The 16,435-nt window shown below is 41.1% G+C and overlaps 2 protein-coding genes across 4 annotated transcripts in view; one reads left to right on the top strand and one right to left on the bottom strand.

Annotated features, from left to right (window-relative positions):
- Positions 1 to 16,435, bottom strand: part of RTF2 (replication termination factor 2) — a 399,848-nt gene that overhangs the window by 197,194 nt on the left and 186,219 nt on the right. The window lies entirely within an intron of this gene.
- LOC146812269 (putative beta-1,3-galactosyl-O-glycosyl-glycoprotein beta-1,6-N-acetylglucosaminyltransferase 7) overlaps positions 1 to 16,435 on the top strand; it is a 68,635-nt gene that overhangs the window by 4,208 nt on the left and 47,992 nt on the right. The window contains exon 1 of one of the 3 annotated variants that reach the window (XM_085619273.1): positions 14,906 to 14,996. The exons of the other annotated variants lie outside the window; for them this stretch is intronic. The gene's annotated coding sequence lies outside the window, so the exon portion shown is untranslated. Of the gene's footprint in view, positions 1 to 14,905; positions 14,997 to 16,435 lie in introns of those variants that run through there. 3 annotated transcript variants of the gene reach the window in all.

The following is a 16,435-nucleotide window of genomic DNA, read 5'->3' as shown; positions in this document are numbered from 1 at the left end:
GATATCAGAACGCTTTACAAAAAGATGGAAGGAAGATAATAAGTACAATATCGACATCAACAAAAGCATAACAAACATGAATAATTACCGTACAAAGGGATCAAAGGAGAATAATACAACAGATAATATATAGCGGGCTAAGAAGGGGGCAAATGGTAAGGTACAGAAGAGTAGCATCGAATGAAGGTCTAACGGTTGTAGGATCAGAGACTTCGAGCGGATGATCATAACCCATTTAAGTTAAGAACTTTTTCATTAGGAATCTTTTAGCTTCCAGTTTGAATGCAGCTGTGGAGATCAAAGAGCCCTAATAGAAGCGCACCCGTATCCATTTGTTAGCAACTTCATGAGGCGCTATAAATGCTGGACTTCGCATTTTGGTGCGGTGATGCGGACAACCACAACAAAATGTGTTAGTTTAAAGCCTGATGCGTGGAACTTGGCAGGGATGCATGAGTTACTAGCCGAATCTGGATTATGAATTCTGCTAGCAGGGGCATACTATAATTGGTGCAGCAAGAGCAGTTGCACCAGACCCCTGAGCACCCCAGTGAATCCTGATAATTGCTTCAGGTTACTACCCCACCGGGAAAGGGGTCATTTTCCTTGCTTTCACCAGGGCAATGGCATCTTTGCCTCTTTGAACATCCAGTTGGAAGTGTTCCACCTGGGTTATTCGTCCACTAAAAGCAGACAAAATATCTAGGGGAAAGTAATATAAAATGAGGCCTAACATGCTGGAATCAGCAGAGAATCATGATTCCCGTGTTTGCTTTCCTCCCCAGCTACAAACCTTAGAAACAGCCCTATAATGGGGTGGGAATACTGAGTGGAAATGGTAATCCCACACAGAGTATTGCCACATTCCATGCCCTGGTGATACACAAGTGCAAAGACAATACATCACCTGAATTAACAACCCTTGCACATGTTATCTTCATTTTGCAAACGTATAAATGTGCGATATACAGATCAGCACACTGTGTGAATTAGCAATCGTCTTTGAAGAGTCCTGTCCAAAAAGTAGGTGCTTCGGAATGGTCTTAAAATTCACGTGGGAGAATGATGGACAACTCGAGTGAAAGCAATTTACAGAGTTCTGAGAGACAAACACTCTCTCAATGGCAAAGATTTCTGCACAACTGGAATCCTTGTGCCATACAGTCCAAGCCAATGGAAAAAGTAGCGAAGGCATTTTCTGCGTAAATATGTTCTTGGTGTTCTCACCGCATATTCCATCACCTGCTGCGCAACTTGCACATTTTAACAAAACTTATTTCTAACTCAAAGTAATCAAAACTTATAAAACTGTGGCACACAGTGTGCAAAGCTGTGCCAGTCGCAGAGAATTTAACTGCTCACCTTCAGGTTCCAAATCACGCAAACTGCCAGTTAAGCAGCTGTGTCCTAAAAGTGTAAACTTCCTCATTGATAAACTGTGAAGAGGCTTTTGTCTGAAGAAGGAAACACAAAATATAAATGCTTGGATGCAATTCAAAGTGGTAGTTTCACCGTGAATACATAGTCATGATGACATCATAGCCACTTTCTCTGAAGTGCTTTTATTTCAACAGCGCTTTCATACTTAAGAATCACAGATCTATAGGTTACCTCTTTGTAGGTCCAATATCTTGAACCCCATATTTTTTAATGGAAGCAGGTGCCATATAACAGCCATCTCATCTGCCTTTCCTCATCATATAATTCGGTCCACCCTGCATCCTAATTCAGTGGCATTATGTTTATCATATGTACGCGTTTATGATGAAAGGATGTTAGTGTTCAGCAGACACAAGAGAATTCTACTGAAGTCCAATACAATTATCAAAACCGTGTGTGAAAAGAGAGCCCTGGTGTGCTACTCTTCCAACACAGTCTAAATATGATACATTTTAAAGGATTATGGGTCTGATTTAGAGTTTGGTGAACGGGTTACTCCGTCAGATTATATCCAAGGGCACTTGTGATACGGCAGACAGGATATCCGTCATGTTTGTGACGGAGTAATCTCTAAATGAAGCTCTATATAACAAGGTGTCTCCGTGTTTGGTTTATATGATCTATATACACGTGTATTACTTAATAAGTTTAAGGATGAGTGGGAATCCAGACTTGACAGCACCATATCTACTAAAATAGGGTAAATCTGGTAAGAAATTAACATATAAGTCATGGTAACATTTGTATAGCGCTTCATAACCCTAACAAGACCTCAAAGTGCTTTCAGGATAGTAAAGTAAGAAGTTATTCAGTTTGTTCGGATTGGTTGGCGGCGTATGGTGTTTCCGGTTCGGACTCCGACACGCAGTGACTGCTAGAACATACTCTGTTTAGGCACATGTAGTTCTGTAAATGTCAGCCTCATTTTCTTAGTACAGTAACGAAGGCTGCTACTACTTTAAATAAAAGGTAGTGCAGTAATAATCTCCTGGGGATACTGTCTTCGACTGTGCATAAATACAAAGTTGTGTCTGTCCACACTAGAGGTACTTACAAACTGAGGGTCAGTTCCCTCAGGATGGAGACAAAGTGAAAGAGCATGTTCCCCTTAACACTGGTGTACTGTGCTACCCTGCTGGGGTTTTTTCTGGCTGACATATTTAAACTAAAAATGGAAATGAAATACAGAAGGACAAAGATGAGGAGGGATTCCATAGCATCCATTTTAGATCCAGGCTTGTGAAACATTTTTGCAGGGACCCAGGTCCACAATTTCATGTAGGGGCCCCATACAGAACAGGCTGCCATCACCCTACCAAGAAAGCCCCATGGCCATATTCTAGTAATATGCATTGCGAGGCCAATATAAACATCAACGTTGGTCTAATTTTGTTTTTCAGTACGGCCCTTCATCTGATCGGGCAGTGAGCATCAACAGCTATACAGGAATTCTGCCAATAAATAGGATTAGAAATGGCTGAATGAATAGTTTTAGTTGCATGACAAAGAAAGCTCATCACCATGGCCAACTATATTGCACCACTACACCGGAGAAAATTATCCAAGGGAAAGCATTTGTTCTGCTCAGAAGACCTGAGCTTGATAGTGTGAGACACCATCACGTCACTGAGACACGATTACGTGGCTTGAGGCATAACCCACTCACCTATGCCTATTTGAGAAGAATCATTTTATTATCTCGGGTTAAGGATTCCCCTTATTGGGGTGCATGCCAAAATTAACTGCTGGGTCAAAATTGTCAATATATTCGCCTGGTTGAACTTGTTCAACTGCACAATAAATCTCGCTGGAGCACACCACGGTGCTTCGATACCATTGCATATTTCTTATCTTAAGCTAAAAGCTAATATCATGGCAAGCATGAACTCTATCAACTATAGAATGTGCCAAGATTTGGGGGCAAATCAGAGCAACCATGACTAAAATAGAACAAAAAGCACAGATGGACAAGGAAATAAATTAAATGTATTAGGAGAAAAGTAACAATATGTGTATAGTATCTGACTTAAGTTCAAATAAAAAGCAAATGCACGTACGCATACATTTTAAAGCCACCATTTCCATGACACCTTTTCAAAGCCGCCTTGATGCACTCACATGCAGGTCACAATTCAAAAGTACTTGGTATCTTATCTATGTCCAATCGCCGTAAATCCTCAGTTCCAGGTACATCACCTAGAGTCCTAGACCATCTTACCTCAGACTTCACATGTAACCTTCTCAACAGATAATTAGCGTTCTACAAATGGTTATCCATCAACAAGGCACTTGTAAACTCACCACCAAAGAAGTTAATCCACAGCCATATCCTGCAAACGCTTCTCCGTCATTTGACCAAGGCGTCGCCCAAGTTCTTGAACTTACTGCAATATTTCACTTCCTCACATATTGCACCCTCTGTGGAGCGGAGGAACGTCGCCCCACTTACATTAACCCCAAAGCCCAAGAAATGAAAAATAAAATGGTAATTAATTACCATTTTATTTTTCATCTCCCGTATCCTGAAATATATGCAACCAGGGTTTGGCGTAAAGTACCACACGAACTCAATAAAGTTTGTTTTAAAAAACAAATTACCTACAGACCTTGGCTGCTTTTCAAGCCGGGGTTTCCCATTGTGCGGGATATCTTTTGAAAAACCGTATCAACATTTCGGTCATTTAAACGTAGAAGCAAAAAATGTGGATAAATACAAATAATGTCAATTTGTAAACAGTTAAAACGGATTTCATTCATCACTGAGAATGACTCATGAGTACAATATATACTATTCTGGTTCTATACTGAATTTGAATCCAAACAAAGCGCATGAGCATGATTTTTAATAGTTAAGGTCTATGTGCATCTTGATTTAATGATGTGTACACCCATGCTGGCACTCGAAAACCCACTGCAGACAAGAATTAGGTATAATAAGTGGACAATTTCCTAGGTATTTCTTTCAATTAGGAGCTTATTACTAGGTCACTCCAATTGATTTTTGGTGTAAAAGTACACTCGAGGAACTCACCGCTAATTGTCTTGTCTTTCCTTATGCCACAGGGAAAAGCCTTTCCATGGAGATGACCTTTATTGTCTGGTCCTATCATCAAGTTTCAGAAAGCTAGACAGGAATACGAAGATTATGTATTTTTTTGTATTTCTCTGTCCCCGTATACACAGCAAACGAGTCATCCATGTTTGTTGCCCAGAGATAGGTCACTCAATAAGTGTTGCTCTGGTGTAAAAGCAGTGGTGTGCTGCGCTGTGAAAAACTGAGATAGAAGGATGCTGATCGCATTAAAAAGCCAAATAATAAGTGGAAGTACTTTTTTCTCGTCTTGTAGCATCTGTTCCCGCGTGTGGAGGTGGATGAGTGAGAGTGAGTGTGTGTGTGTGTGTCAACAGCTGAATAGATAAGGACGTGCATGGATGCATGCATAAATGAGTGAAAGAGTGAGTGCATGGATAATTAATGGGGAGAGAGTGGCGGTGTATGGAGAAACAGGGTGTATGTTAAGTAAACTTATGCGTAAGATTACACAATATGGTACATATCACTAAGCCTTAAGCATGAAGATACACACACTGTGTGGTAATAGCCTGGAAAGTTCGGGTTGGAATGTTCCTACTGGAGCAGGGTCAAGAACTGATTTGGCTGGGCCAAAGTGAGGTGACACGGTGGTCAAAAGAATGATCGGTTGGAGTGCTATCCTGAGCGATTGCCAGTGGTTGGACAAATTGCAAGCATTCCTCTCATCACCTTTTGAGTGTTTGAAGTACCACAGTGCTCCATGTCTGGGGATGGATGATCAGTGTGTGTCCCAGTGCGGTAAATGCTGCGTGTGTTTTTAAGTGCAGTATATATCAAAGGCCCCCATGTCTGGGGAGCTGCACAGTAAGGGCTACAGGGCCTGATGTCTGGGGATGATCAGTGTGCCTTTTTAAAACAACAATAATTTAATCAAGAAAGGAAATGGCCTGATATATGCTTTCTGCACCATAGGGAAGAGTTTAAGTGGTCTACCGTTTAAACCAACATTAGCTGTCATAAAAGCGAAACTCGTGCCGACCTTAGCCAATGCTACTGAATTCCAACACGGCAAAGAAGCAGCAATCCTTGAGGGAATGCAAATAAAGACATTAAAAACAGTTTTTGGTCTGCCATGAAATTCTTCCACAGCACAGATCCGCCTAGAATTGCGTTCTGCACGGTAAGGGCTACAGGGCCGGATGTCTGGGGATGATCAGTGAGTCTTTTAGTGCAGTATATACCAAAAGATCCCATGTCTGGGGTTAAGCACGGTATAGGCTATAAGACCTGATGTCTGGAGATGATCAGTGTGTCTTTCAGTGCATTATATACCAAATAGCTTCCTTGTCTGGGGTTCTCTACGGCAAGGGCAGCAGGGCCTGATGTCTGGGTATGATCAGTGTGTCTTTTAGTGCAGTATATACCAAAGGGCCCCATGTCTGGGGTGGAGTACTGTGTGTCCCTGGATGGTAAGGGCTACAGGGCCTGATGTCTGTGGATGATCAGCGTGTGTTTCGGATATGGTAAGTAACACAGGGCACCATGTCAGGGGATAAGAAGTGTGTGTCTAGTGGGGTGCGTCTCACAGGGACCGATATCCGGGGGGGGGGTGGAGGAGTGAGTGTGTGTGTGTGTCTTTTTTTCTGCGAAGAAAACTTTCCTTGAAGATGCAGTTTTTGGTAAGTATACCTACCCTGCGAGTGTTCCTGAATGAGTCCAGGACGCTGAGGCGGGGAACTGCGGTAATAGCATCTATTCTTACAACTTACAAACTTGCAGGCTAGTTTGTGTGATAACATTTTACCATCTGCACAAGACTTAGTCCCTTAAGTTCAAAGAATGCTATTGGGGACAGTTGTTCATCAGCATGCAATGATATAATTAGTTATATCTGGATTGATTTTGCTGCCATGTTCAGTAAGGTGAGATCAGGTAATGTGTGTTGGGACAGCCAGGCCGATATGGGCATATTTCACGGTTGCCTGCAGGGGTAGATAGGGTAACAGAGGGGAGCCCTTAGTCGCATTCCAGAAGAAGTGCAGAGTAAGGATACTTACCAAACACTGGCCATGGACCATAATAGCAAGAGAAGAGGTCACAGCCCCTTGTACCGGATTTTTCAGCATTTGTTTACTAGACACAGCCATGGGGAGCTGTACTTACCTGGGATGTTACTGCAGGGGTTGGACGCCGTTTCTGATGCCAAACAGGTTGTGATTTACTGCTTGGACGTCATGCCAGTTGTAGTACATTGTGGTGACACCCTAACAGTGGCTGTGCCCCGCAGCAATGCCATGCCAGTGGTTATAGCCTTCTATGATGTCACACCGTTTGTTATTCAGTGCAGTGAAGTCATGCCAGAGGTAGTACACAGTTCTTATACCATTACAGTGGTTGAACACTACCTGGTTGTCATGCCAGTAGTTGTACGCTGTGGTGAGGTTATGCCACTTTTTGCACACCGTGGTGAGGCCATGCCAGTAGTTGTGCACAGAGGCAATGTCATGCCAGTGGTGAAACGCTGCTGTGATGTGCGTTATACACTGCAGACAAGTCATGCCAGTGGAAGAACAACGTTTTGGCATCATGCCAGCGCTTGTATACTTCTATGATGCTTACTCCTGGCATCAGCATAGTGATATCATTCCATATTTACCCACCATGTTCCGTATAGAAACACTCTGTTGTTCAGTCGGTGTTTGGAGAACTCCCTTGCAGTGGCGGCTCCTCTGCTAAGGCAGCGGAGCGTTGCCCCACTGCTAATTCAGCAGTGCAAAAAATAAAAATAAAGTGATAATAACAGGGTGTTATCATTTTATTTTTCTATGCGGGAGTCGGGCGGGGCTGAGCTCTGTGACGCCAGAGCGTGGAGGAGTGGTTTACACTCCTCTAAGTGCACATGACTGTTTGGCTGGCCCTCTAGGGTCAGCCAAACCGTCATGAGTACTTGGCATGTTCTCCATTGGGCTGTGTTGCACATGAAGTACATGCCCAGCCTCCCCAGGCCCTACCAGAGCATCCAAACAGGATGCACAGATCAATTATGAGGAGAGGCGTGCGGTGGCGGGAGAGGCACGTGGCGGAGAAGTTTATTTTATTTAATCGACACCCCAGCACCCCTGTTCCAAGGTAGCCGCCACTGCCCCCTTGTTGTAGTGGCAGTCATCCTCCTAGACACACTTTTGGCAGGGAAGCACAGGTTGACGCTCCCAGCATGCCCAGTGTTTAAACAGGCAGATGATACACACAATCTTGTCTGGTTTTCAGTAGATGTTTGTTGGACCCTGGCCCTGTTCCTTATGTGGGCTATGTTTGGTAAACACAATACACAAAGTGACACTGGTGTGTGCTTACCTCTCCCTGCACCGTAGCTAACCGGGAAATGCGTGCACTGACTGTCTCTGCTCTCCGAGGAATGACCAACTAATGAGCAATGTACAAGTAGGCAGGATGCAGCAAGGCATATGGTGAGGGAAGGGAAAGAGCAAATTACTATTGTTTTATGTTATTGTTACATTGCATGTTTTGAAAACTTTTTTTGTCATTGTTTAATAATTTGAATTGTGCGTTCATATTGGACGGTATGCCAAGATTGAGGTATTTTTTAAATTAGGTTTTCCCCATTTGGTTGTTGGCTAGAGCAGAAAATACAAATATAATTATGTGTGGTATATTCAAACAGATGGTGGCATATTGGCAAACTAGTCAGTTTATCAACCTTGCATAAGTTCTACAGACGACATAAATTATCTGGTGAGTTTGTGGAAAGTTATGTGGGTGCTCTGCGAACTTTAGCGTCAATATCCGAGTCCAAAGACTTTGAAGCCGAATTGATCAGGCAGTGGAGCATACTGAAAACAGCAAAGTTCAAGACGTTTTACAAACCAAGGCCTTGAAAAATCAACAATTTTACTAGACCGGGAGGTTTAGTTACTTAAATAACCTACTCGTTCGAATTATATAATCTTGAGCCATAAAAGAGTTTCAAATTATGTGATCCTGGGCAAAGATTTTAATTCAATGAGCAGCTTTTTCATTATCACATATGAAAGCACATACAAACGCACAAGTTCAGCATGTCAGCTGTACAAAAACCTTTATTTGATTTAATAGACTAAACTTTTGCTCCATGTATAATACAAATCTAGCCACATATAGGATACACATAAACCCGGACTTGCTTCTTGGTTCATTAACAGCACTATCATCAGGGCAGGAATGTTTCTCAAACCAGGTTTAAAAATTGTCACTTTTAATAAATACGTACCTAAAACATGAAGGGACAGCACATTCATTTGCAATTGGCAGATTTTCCATTGAAATGGCCACAAAATTTGCCACCGACATGCGGTTTTACTGATAAAACTATACAGTGTGTAAGCAATGTTTAGAAATCGAGTTTCTGCAAATATTTATCATTTGCACATCACCAAGTAAAGTGTTAAAATTTGTTTGCTCCTATTTAAATCTTTGTTTGCATCACACTTCTGAATTACAAAAAAATGGGCATTTGTAATTCCGGATGTATGTTGAAAATATTTATACTATTTATTTACAAGTTGTTTAAATGCTGTGTGTTTGAAAAGAAAACGATCTAACAGCCTTTTCTTTCACAATGATTGTGAGGTAGATCATATGACAAAAACAGATGTATAACGGAACCACGCATGCAATTACCACATATGTCTTTATAATGTGGGCAAAACAACGAACGTGTCATTACCACGCGTTCCTTTAGCAAGTAAGTCATTAAAATGACTAGCCTTTGGGAAGCGCTTGAGTTCGGAATTGTATAATTTATTATTCCAACTCCAGTCTGTGTAATAGTAGAGACTATGTTGGACTTAAAATCCAACACAAGTCCAACAACGCGTTCCGTAGCATGCAAGTTACAAAGACTTGCGTGCTAAAGGAACGCGTGGTAACAACACGTTCTTTATAGTGCCCACGTTGCAAAGGCACTGCGTGGTTGTGACTGTGTGGTAAAGGCTGTTTCCCGACAAAACCTCCAACTGTAATAACACAAAGAAAAGTAAACACCATTTTCCAGGATAAGATAAGCAGCCATTAGTAAAAAGACAAACTGAAATATGACCTCTGTCTTTGAACAGACAGCAAATGTGTCAATATAAAAATAAGATTTAAAGGCGTCCCTATTACTCATTCACTTTCTGAATGAACAGAACACCTGTTCCTTTCCAGTTTAAGTTCACTTGCCACAAAGGAGAACAAGTCCCATCAATAGCTATACCTGATAAAATCTGACTCGCCATAGCGAGTAGGCTAGTAGATTTTTCACGGTCTGTCCCCATTCTCAATTTCACTTTAAACAAGGCTAGAGTTGGCTGTGGGCATTGAAAGCACAGCATCCCACATGATGCAAATGTCTGTATCCCAAACATCTAAAGAAGTTGTGGCTAATGTGGCTAATGTTGGGAACCAACCACATTAAGAAGGGCAAGGTCAAGTCTAATTTAAAATGTTACAGGTGTGGGAGTGCCAATCATTTAGGAAATACAACATTATGTCCTGCTATTGTCAACTTGTGTGCAAATTATACAACGAAGGGACACGTTTTCCAAACTATTTGGAACTCTAAAGGGAAGAAAAAGGAAAAATAAAAGTGGTCGGTGGGTGCTGTGAATGATATTAGGTCTTCGGAATCAAGTGATGAGTGTTATTCTGTATGTCAAAGAGCAAATTCAAAATGTGAACAATAATGTTTTGCTCACAGATATTTTCATGGTCAAGAGACCATATTGCCAGGTACATGTTAGAGGTGTGTGTGTTAACATGATGGCTAACTCTGGGTCACCTTTTACGCTGACTGGAGAGAAGAACTGGAAAGACTCATGTTTGGAGTGTCGCCTTTTGAATGTGTGTAACCTGCTTGACTGCCAGTCATGTACGAAGGAGCTCTAATAAATAAGTAACTTTCAATCTGGGTATGAGCTTCCTTTCACCAATGTGATGAAATGTGTCCCAATCACAGACTATATCTTTTTCATCCATTCAGAGCAATGAGATTTTTCTTAAAATCCATCAAAGTTTTAATTAAACAATGTGAAATAAAATACTGACCCTCCGTAGACCCCTCTACAGCTTCCCTACCAGCAAAGATCAAATGAAATATACATTTTCTTCAATCTACTCCACCACTTGAACTTCGTTCCTAATTTCCAATGCTTAATTTGAGCTAGTGGTTGGTGGGGGCACCACCCGCATTCATTTTTGGGGAACGGCGCTGACATTTAATATCACCAACCGCCGGCTCCTGAGTAGTTCCTTGGACACCGGCACTCATAACTTTACATATTTAGCACTGCTAATTCCCACTCACAATCCGTAACATTTTCTTGAGCTGGTGTGCGATTGTCAACAGCTTTCTGAAAATGATTGCCAAAAGTCCCAGTAACAATTACTCTTACCAATAATCTCAAACATTCATACACTCCTTATAATCTCTTAAAACACAAAGAGCGACTAGAGGAACTTTCATTAACACCCGAGGCAGAAGTTGATATTCTGTTAGTCAGCTATGTGAGTTCACCTTACCATAAAGCCACCTAAGTTGGAATTCCAAAAGACAATTTTACTTTTAAACCAAAGGGCCAGCTTGTGTTGCATCATCTGCAGAGGAAAAAGATCTAACTTAACAAACAAATTACAGAAATTATGCCTGCCATAAAGTTATTGGACCAAGATGAAGCAGGTTCATGTAAAGACGTGAGTGCTGGAACCCACTATTTTTGATTCTCAAACACATGCCAAACAGCAAAACATATCCAGGGCCAAACAAATTTAAAACATATTTCACATTTTTCTCATTTGATCTGGGAATTTCGGCCTTTTAGATGGAAAGCACAAAACTTCTGCTTTTTCATGGTAAAATCATTTATGTATCACAAATCTTTGGTATTTATTCTATATTTATTAAACACTTTTTATTGGTTTTATGCATGGGCAGCTACAAAATGACAGAAGAGTGTGTTCAGAGTGAGTGGGAAATGATATTGCCCATTACAGATGACTGTATACCATAATTATATCAGCAGGGCAAGACTTCGGACCCCCATCCATAATACTATAGGAATACAATTTCCAATTTTATGAAATTAGTGAACAGAAACTAGGTAAGGCGCATGGACTAACAAGAGTAATATAGTGAATTGAGAGATAAGAGAATTGATCAGACTGTGTATGTAAGCTCTTACTTTCTGGAAGCGTTCCAACATTTCAGTGAAGCGAGTAATATCGGTAGAACAACTTATCCTTGATATCAACTGTGGGTACAAATCATGGTCTAAGCTATATTGTGGTCTTCAGGAGTGTTTGTGCAAGTAGGGCCAAGATGTATAAATAACTATGCTGTGTTCAATCAAGAAGCTGGAGCCACATTTAGTTGAAAGTAAAGAGGTTAACTTGCCACAACTATAAGTACATTTGGTACCTGGTCAAATGGCCACCAATTGGCAATAAGAACTGGGCACAGGACATTGGCAGAATGGAATGTCTCATGGTATAGCATTACAGCCTGATCCCAACAGCTATATTTGCCTTTTAGGGCCCTGGAGTTGCAGGTCCAACCCGCAGACAAGGGCCTATACCGAGGGAGAAGGGTTCTAACAGCAGGCATAGCCTGAGGAATAAGGTCTCTAATGCTATTACAGGATTAGACACACTGAGGGTAGACTATATTAAACTAGCTATGGGAAACCGAAATACAAGCACTGAAATGTATGAGCCGAAGTTCCATACCAGCCGTTATTGATCCCTCTGACACTCTGTTGTATTCAACATAGCTCACAACATTTCAATGTTATAAACATATCAAGGCTGCATGGGGACACCGATTCAATATGCTAGTAGCTGTGGTATTAAGCATGATGTGCATAATCATTCTTACGTGTACCTCCTCATCCACCTGCACACACAACCGCAAGGTAGCGGTGAAGATCGAGCAAGAAAATGAAAAAGCGTCGGAGAGCAAGCAAGAAAATTAGGGAGGTGTGGAACGTTTTTGAAATGTAATAATTAAATAAAATCATTTAAAAAAACATCAACACTTGGTGCCAAGGTGAGACCAGAAATATCTGAAAACCCCTCGCTCAGAAAGGATAAACCTTAAATGACAGATTTGTAAACAAGAGTTGTCAATGTTCAACAAGGAAGCTCAGAAGAGATAAGGGCTATGATCCTAACATCACACACGTTATTAAGATGAATTAGAACTGTTGTAAGATGCGTTAGAACTGCTGTAGCAGCAGACTACTGCAAGCCTCATAGATTACTATGAGGTGCCTTTAAATAACTGTACTAAATGATACAAAAGCTACCAAATCTGTGTCCAACCTAAACTAGAATAATGTTTACTCAAAAAATAACATTGTGGTAAATAACAAGTATGCACACGCAACGTCTTATCTCTCAAAAAATAAGACTATCTACAAGTCATTAATAAGTGTTTTACACTTAAGTTCAGTACCACTGTTGTATATTTTTTAATAATAAATAAGTGTGAACCTTTCCACTGACATAAAGTCTGCAAAATCCAGGGGAATTGGACATGACGTCATGCACCATTTGATCCATGACACCATCACGCACATCCAACTAAGTTAGGATACTCAATATAGTTAGGTACTCGCAAGCTGATTACAGAACTATCAGCCAAAACACAACATCCACTAACATATAACTTAACAAAACATCTACCAAAAGACCATCTATGAAATGGACTAGCTTTCAAGGCTCCCAACAGCACTTCTTCCACCACAAGCCCACCACACCCATACAAACGGCATAAGTATGAACTGAAAAGTCTCTAAAGTGACTACGGATAGACCTCTGCCCTTGTCCTCAAAGCCCAAAATTATTTAAATCTGACACATCTACCTAACAGATCGTCATTCCCTACACTGATCACCGAGGTTCCACAAACCAAAAAGGATCACAGTTTGCCGTGAAAAGCTCAGAATCGCCAGGCAATCCAACTTTGGGCTACCAAACAGTGCCGCTGCAATGCCATAGAAACTGCAGACTGTGTGTTTTACAAATATAGGTTTGCCTAAAACTCTGGCCACTTTGGAGAGACCGCTTGCTTAGAATAGTCAGCCAAGGTCAGACATTTCAAATGACATGCAGTTCCATCAACGGGAAAGAAGTTAAAGATCTAAAAGGACCCATTTTAGCTCCCCTCTTACCTACAGCCAGAAACGCAGGGCATATTTACCCCAACCTTGGCACGAAAGAAGAACTTTTCTCAAGAAGGAAGCTTTTCATTGGTTTGGTGTAATTTTCATTTGCTTTAAAGAAAAAACATTTGAAAAAGATGCCTCATTGGTTTTAAAGGGTTAACCCTTTTGAGTATATAGCCAGCTGAAAAGATGTTGGTTGATTTGCTTATACATTTTACACTACTTGACCAATATGTATTAAATTGGGAAGTCACTAGCACAGAATAATGATCGTATTTTCAAATTCGAGCAGATCCATCATGTGGGCCCATCTAAAATGGGAGGGGAGTGGGCAGCAAAAGAATACTCATTTGCTAATAAGTTTGACTCTCTGTGGCAAAATTTGGAAGAAGCTTGGAAAGGCAGATTTTCTTCCAGTATGTCAAGTTTGTGTCAATTCATCACGAGGAGCAGAAACCTTTTCATTAACCTATAACTTTGGAGCTGTCCGCTGCATCTGTATCATATCTGGCAGGCAATGAGAAAATTACATCTGCTTGTGGAATTTCAAGTTACCAGAAAATCCAATGGTGGATGATCATTTTTGACTTACAAATACTTTAGCACTCCCTGGTGGACATGCACGACATTTTGTAGAAACTTAGCATGATTAGCCTACTAGTTGTTTCTCGATGTCATGCTGGTCCATGAAGGAGGGGGGCTGAATTAACATGAGAAGGGTCTCAGGAGCATTCATTTGCTAATACATTTGGAATTGTTTGATGAGTCCCCCATACTTTGGCACACATTAGCAGGTTTATGTTGAATATGTCAAGTTATTAGCATACCCATTGGTGAGGATCGGGTATAGTGATGTGTCTGACGGATTTCATGTGGAATTTTGACAATCACACACCCTCTCTCCCTCCTTGTTTTGAAAGTCTTAACAAATGTTGGTTAGTTTGCAAAATATTATTTTCCCCCTCAATTAGTACCACTCCCAATCTGCATTCCCCTCCCTTTCCACTGCCCATTAAGACCCTCTCAAGCACCCTGCTTGTCGTATAACGCATTTTAACATTATCTGCCTGCATGATTGTTGGAAAATATGAAGCCTACACCCTCCAATCTTACTTATCAAGCTACGCACACCCCTGCCTATAAAATTATTTAGGTCCGCTGTGAAACGGGAGGAAACAGAAGGCCATATAGACCAAGGAATGGAACTGGCTCTGGAATGACCTACGCAGCACCCCGAGGGAATACAAAATCAAGTTATAATGGGACCTTACGGCTCAGCTACATACATTTCTTTCCACAACCTCGGCTCTTTGCTGGCAGTGCGGGTAAGTAGAGGGAACCTCTCTACACATTTGGTGGGACTACAAACTGATATATTCTGGTAGGAAATAGGAGGCATTGCTCAGATCTTTAGCTGAAGCAGTTAGGTTTTCAGACCATAGTATTGTCCATCATGGAGCATTGAATTAAGTGTAAGGCCTTTCAGGTTGTTTACAGGTAGTGTGACCAAATGTCCAGGTTTTGCCATGATAATGCCAGTTTTTTACCATCTGACAGAATCAGTCAACTGAACTCCGGGGGAGGCAAGTTTACATAGATTTCAGGGCAGAATTTGTTAGGAGCTCTTAGAAGAAACCAGTTTAATAAAAACAGATGATAGTGTATGTGTGTAAACGCTGCTTTGAATTCCACTAAGTACCTCACTGAGTGCTGTCAATTAAGTAATTCGATGCAAATTTGTAGTCCTCCTGTGTTTGGGAAATGTCCTGATTTTGTTTTCCAAAACCCAGCCACTCTATTTACATGTGAATAGTAATGAACTTGGAAGACCCTCTTCTGTCATGCAATACCCTTTTTACACAAGATGCAAGCTTGTTTTGCTCCTCAAACATCATACTACTCCCATTTATAGAGCACATGGCGACCCATAGGCATCCCAGCGCTGGTTGAGATGTGTTGCGACCCGATGGCACTCACTGATGTGTCCAGCATGGGTCAATCGCTTTAAGGAGAGTCAGTGATTGGGAAGGAAGACTAGAAAGCTAAACAGGAAGAAAGGTTAGTCCAAATAAAGAAGAGGTACGATGTCAAAAATTCAATAAGGCGGACGAAGGTGTCAGGAAGGGGCTGGCTCAAAGTGAAACTACTACCCACAGGTTTGCTTACATACTTGAAAATTGGGGTTCCTCAAAAAGTTGTCAAACTATTCAAGAATGCTGTCAAACTGGATGATGATCGGATTTGAAATTTAACAACGGTGGTGGTATTACTGGAAATGGGGCTAGAAAATCAAAATGGAAAAAAAGTTTGAGAATTCACAGAGCGGTAACAGCATATTACCTGGAGAAAGACCACAAAGCAACAGAAGGAGAGTAACACTGCCATAAAATGTAAAAGATTGTCTTAAGGGTTAAAAGAAAATAATGTATTTGTGAGACAAGTTCATATACTTCAGCTTTCCCCTTTTTCCTGTTTTCTTGGTCAACCCTGACACTTAACTCAGTTGTCTCTTCTACAGTATTCATCATTGTTACTATTTTAGTAGAAAATTAATTTTGTATTATACGTACTTCCCTGTTAAATGTTCCAACACTATGAATGCCTCAAACCCGAAGTTAAAAGTTTTGTTTGAATTTGAAAGAAAGGGGAAAGATGTGTAGTATGTAGGGTATAGAGTGGAAGGTGGAATGCAGAAGCCTTGTGGGATTATAATGTGTTCTGAGAAAGACAGTTGGGAGAAAGGGAGAGAGTAGGAGGAGGAGAA

The sequence above is a fragment of the Triturus cristatus genome, chromosome 7 (genome assembly GCF_964204655.1).
Source record: "Triturus cristatus chromosome 7, aTriCri1.1, whole genome shotgun sequence".
In the NCBI taxonomy this organism is placed as follows: domain Eukaryota; kingdom Metazoa; phylum Chordata; class Amphibia; order Caudata; family Salamandridae; genus Triturus; species Triturus cristatus.
Note: the sequence above shows the minus strand (reverse complement) of the source record. Positions and strands in the feature narration are given on the sequence as shown.